The sequence below is a fragment of the Suncus etruscus genome, chromosome 8 (genome assembly GCF_024139225.1).
Source record: "Suncus etruscus isolate mSunEtr1 chromosome 8, mSunEtr1.pri.cur, whole genome shotgun sequence".
Taxonomy (NCBI): Eukaryota; Metazoa; Chordata; class Mammalia; order Eulipotyphla; family Soricidae; genus Suncus; species Suncus etruscus.
The window spans coordinates 3,338,795-3,344,437 of NC_064855.1; positions in this window are offsets into that span (position 1 = coordinate 3,338,795).

Sequence of the window (5,643 nt, forward strand, 5' to 3'; positions counted from 1 at the left end):
GCCCAGCCCCGCCGGCCCGCGCCGAGCATGCGCCGAGCCCGCCCGACAGGCCGCCCGCCCGCCCGCGCGCCTTGCCCGCCTTGCCTGGCCTGGCCTGGCCTTGGGGCGCTGCCAGCCCCGCGGGGCGCAGGGTGCGGGTGGCCAGCCGGGCCGGGCGGGCGGGAGCGACCCACGGGGCGCAGCCAGCGGGGTGCCGGGCAGGGAGGTGCCCACGGGGCGCAGGGCCCAGGCGCCAGGGCCAAGAGGGCTGGGGGTCGGTACCAAGGGGACTCCGGGGTGCCAACGGGGTGCAGGACCCAGGGACACTGTCAAAAGGGTGCGAGTGGGGAAAGTGCCATGGGGTGCAGGGCCCAGGAGCCAGTGCCAAGAGGGCTGGAGGTGCCAACAGGGCGCAGGGCTGGGGGTTACCAATGGATCGCAGGACCCAGGGGCGCTGTCAAAAGGGTGCGGGGTGGGAAAGTGCCATGAAGTGCAGGGCCCTGAAGCCAGTGCCAAGAGGGCTGGGGGCGCCAAGGGGACTCTCTGGTGCCAACAGGGCGCAGGGCTGGGGGTTACCAATGGATCGCAGGACCCAGGGGCGCTGCCAATGGGGCACAGGGCTCGGTGAACCAACAGGGCAAGGGGCCTAGGGGCGCTGCCAACGTGGTGCGGGATGGGGAAGTACCATGGGGTGCAGGGCCCAGGCATCAGTGTCAACCAGGCTGGGGTGCTGCCAATGGGGCGCAGGGCTGGGGGATCAGGGGAACTGCCAACGGGGCACAGGGTTCAGGGGTACCAACTGGGTACAGAGCTGAGGCTGTGCCAACCACACTGGGGTACCATCAGGGCGCAGGGCTCAGGGGAACTGCCAACGGGGTACAGGGCCCAAGAGCCAGTGCCAACCAGACTGGGGTAGCAGTAGGGCACAGGACTGGGAGTATCAACGGTGCCCAGGACTCAGGGGCACTGCCAACAGGACACCAGGCAGGACCCTGGGCAGGGAGCCGGGCAGTCACTAGACGGGACTCCAGGCAGGGCATGGGGCTGGGATGCTGCCAGACGGGCGGCAGGCAGTGTGCCGGGTTGGGGGAGCTGCCAGCATGGCTCTGGGCAGGGCACGGGGCTGGAGGTGCCACCAGCAGGGCGCCGGGCCGTCCCCAGGCAGGGCGCCAGGGAGGACAGGCGACTGAGCCAGGGCCCATTGTGGAATGTCGGGCATCTTACTGACGCCCAGCACCTGTCTGATCCCTTTGCCAGGCCAAGCATGCTGTGGGACCCTGGAGAGCAGGAAGGGAAGAACTGGCATCTATCCACAGACCCACAGCCTACTAGGTCTCCCACGGCTAAGCAAGCACCCAGAGAACTCAGAGTCACTTCCAAGATTTCCCAATGTCCAGAGATAATTGATATCAGACAAGGAACTTAGAGAAAGCGAAGGTTGAGGAACTACACAGACAGACATGCTGTGAGAACATCCTGGTGTTTCTGCCTCTCACATAGATTAAGGAACTGAGACACAACCATGCCACCATGTTTGTTTGCATCACTCCTTTTGACTGTCACAATTTCTTGCTTACCTCATTTCTGGTGGCTTTTCTTAGGAGGGAGGCCCTGTGCTTAGCTTCGGTATTGGTGTTGTTCTAGACTTAAAAATGCCAGTATGAGGGACCGGAGAGATAGCATGAAGGTAAGGCATTTGCCTCTCATGCAGAAGGTTGGTGTTTTGAATCCCAGCATCCCATATGGTCCCCTGAACCTGCCAGGAGTGATTTCTGAGCTTAGAGCCAGGAGTAATCCCTGAGCACTGCCGTGTGTGACCCCCCCCCCAAATGCCAGTATGAGAGGCCAGAGTGATAGCACAGCGGTAGAGCGTTTGCCTTGCACGTGGCTGACCTAGGACAAACCTCTGTTCGATCCCCGGCCTCCCATTTGGTCCCCCGAGCCAGTAGCCTTTTCTGAGCACATAGCCAGGAGTAACCCCTGAGTGTCACCAGGTGTGGCCCAAAAAAACTCCAATATGAGAGGCTGGAGAGATAGTACAGTAGTAGGGCTTTTGCCTTGCATGCAGCAGATCCAGAACGGACTGTGGTTGGAATCCCGGCGTTCCATATGGTCCCCCGTGCCTGCCAGGAGAAATTTCTGAGCATGGAGCCAGGAGTACCCCCCGAGCACCACTGGGTGTGACCCAAAAACAAACAACAACAACAACAAAATTGCCAGTATGAGAAAAATCCATCTTTCCTCCTCTGTGTCTGTGTAGATTTTATTGATGATAGACACATAAGGTTAGCAAGTTTTCCTTTAGATCAGCACACATACAAACACACAACATACTCACACACCATGGTGACTGGGGCTTGCTCTCAGCCGCATAGGACCTTCGGTGAAGCCCAGGAGAGGACTTAAAAGGACGTCCCTGGGGAAATTCACTGCAAACATGTGAGGGAGAGGTGTGCAGGGACTGAACTCCTGGTCTGGTCCTGGTGCCTACAGGAACAAACATATTCTCCATCAGCTGCAGGCCTCCTGTGTCATGCAGCCCTCCAGTGAGGCAGCCATGAGCAAAAAAAAAGGCTCCCACCACACCTTAGGGAAAACCAGCACATCTCCCCAGGACCTGCTGTGGACAGGAAGCAGCTTTTGGAAGTGGGCAGAGGACACAACCTCACTACTGTGTTTCAGCTGCTGTTTTCAGAGGATAAGCTGCATCTTTAGGAAAGTGCATTACTTTAAGGAAGAAATGCCCCCAGTCTCTATCTTTTCAGACCAGCTCAGCCGCCATTCCCCTTGTGCTCCATTAAATCGTGACCACGCTTTCTATTTTGTTCTTCATCCTGTATAAATAACACTTAATTACTTATTCTCTGATTCCCCCACCCACCCTGGAAACAGCTACGCATTTCAATTTGATTTTCTTAGTAGACATCCATTTTACAATTCATTAGATCAGAGATTGAGCACTTAAAAAAATGGGCCATTGTTTTAAGTCAGAGAAGTGAAATATTGACCAAGGAACTGTTGATTCTGCATCATATGAATGGTTCGCTCATCCTCTGGCGAACTATTGGTTGTATCAGGAAAGCTTAACCACTCACAAATCAAACATGATTCTCATGGGTGACCGACCGTTCAAATATGACTCTTTAGGGCCAGAGCAATATCACAGCTATTACACACAGTTGACTGGGTTTATCCCCAGCATCCTATATGGTCCCCCAAGCCTGGCAGGCGTAATTTCTAAACACAAAGCCAGGAGAAGCCCTGAGCACCACCAGGTGTAGCCCAAAAACATATACTGTATTTTTCGTATTATAAGAAGCACTCCCCCACTCCCCAAAGATAGGGGGAAATGTCTGTGCATCTTATGGAGCAAATGTTGCCTGGAGCTGAAGCTTAAGTAATTTTAAAAATTTTTTTGTTTATGATGTAAAAAATAAAATTAGGTAAATGTATTTAACCAGCTGTGGTCCAGTGTGCTATAAAAATACTTTGGCCCCGCAGGCTGGTTGTTCCCAGCCGCTGTCTCCTGACGGTGTTTTTGCGTTGTACCATTTGCTATAGAATATTTTTTTTCTTGTTTTCCTCGTCTAAAAACTATGTGCATCTTATAATCAGGTGCGTCTTATAGAGCAAAAATATGGTATGACTCTTCAAAAGAATAAAAGTGAAGTTTCATATTTGGATCTTTAAAAGTAGAGCTCTTCTCTGTTATTTTCTTTCTTTTGTTTTGTTTTGTTATGTTTTGGGGCCACACCCGTTAGTGCTCGAGTTGCTCCTGGCTCTGCTTTCAGAAATTGCTCCTGCCAGGCTCAGGGGATCATATGGGATGCCAGGGATCAAACCTGGGTCTGTCCCTGGCCATACCACTGTGCTATCACTCTGGCCCTTATCTGTTATTTTCAACTCAATAACCAATACTTGTTTCTGAGACCCCAGAACCCCTTTGGTAGAGCTCTTGCTTCCTTTCTCTTTCTTTCAGACCTGGCACCATGTGAAATGGTTGAGTGTGAGCTGGTCTTGCATTTCTGAGGGTAATTTGTTTTCTGTGACTCCTGGAGTCCACCATAAATTCTTGCTTCACGTTGTGCAGGTCAGTGCATATTCCATGGCTGGTATTCTTTAGTGTGCTCTGGAATCAATGAAGTTATCTAGTACAGACAGAGTTGAATTCCAGGTCGTTAGAACTGTGACAGACTTCTGAAAACTTCTGAAAAAGTTTACCTTTGGGATGGAGAGATCACGGAAATTAAGGCATCTCTGGCACCACATGGTCCCCTGAGCACCACCAGGAGTAACCAACCCCCATGCCAGGGCCTCACACAGGCAAAATAGGTGCCCAACCTCTGAGCCTACCCCCAGCCCTGCACAAGGACATCTTAGCACCTTCAGTCACAGTCTCTTAAGCCAATTGCTTTTCCCATGCCACTGTTTCCTGTCTCCTCCCAGGAAATGATGTAGTGATCAAAGCCTGTTCCCATCTTCCTTCTTGGGAAATGCATCTGCACCTTCCCAGCCATTCCCCCCAAGTCATCCAGATGTGGGCTTTGGACCGCCTCCAGGAGATACGAATGCACAGATGGACCCAGACTCCTTAGAGAGAGACTCCTCAGAGAACCTGCTGTTCACCAGCCCGCTGCTTCCTCCCTGTGTTCTGGTAAACAGGCTGGGCAAACACAGAGCACATGTGTCACCTTAAACAAACTGCAGCCTCGCCAGGACATGGCCCCTCAGGCACTCACAGAGTCCCGTCCTTTGCCTCAGTGCCAAGAAAGGCCCATGACATCAGTGCTGTTGACTTAAGGGCTAGAATTCTGTTGACTTAAGGGTGGTTTCCTGCTTGACACTGAGTCAAAAGGGTGACAGAAAAGGGCCCTCAATGTGGGGTTTTTGCTTGGGGATAGGGGCCAAGGAACTGGGATTGAACCTCTGTAACCAGAGGTGAGGCCAGAGCAATAGCATAACAGAGACGGTGCTTGCCTTATATGTAGCCAACCTGGGTTTCATCCCTAGTACCCCATATAGTCCCCCAAACCCTGTCAGGAGTGATTCCTGAGAACAGAGCCAGGAGCAAGCCCTAAGCACAGCCAAATGTACCCCCCCCAAATAAACAATCAAATCAAAACTGAACTCCTCCTTCGACCAGAGTCACAGGATATCTGCCTATTGGTCTCCTCTGCAAGCAGGCCTATCAGGGAGCAAGCTAAGTAGAGCCCCAAGTTGTCTGATGAACCCCACCTTCCTCCTCTCAGGGAACTCTAGGAGAGCCCCACCCAGCACCCAGGGTCCCTTCATTCTCCAACTCTCTTCACGCTCCTGTTTCATGGCATTTCCGTAGACCTGAGGCCAGCCAGAACTTTTTACCAACGGCAGAAAACTGTCAACATACCCAGTGGGCATTCCCTGGACTTGAAGGGAAACTGCATGTGAATTATTTTGGACACCCAGCATGCTCAGAGACCATTCTTGTGGGACTGGGGGTCACCTTGGATACCCCATGAATTTGTGCACTGGTTCTGTCTCTGTCTAACTGTGTGGCTCTGGGGATGGGAGGTGCTCAAGTCCAGACCTGCAGTCCTTTGAGCTATTGCTCCAGTGCCTATATTTTCTCATTTATTTTATAACTGAAAGCATGATTTTTTTTTTTTGTTCCTCTAATCCTAAATA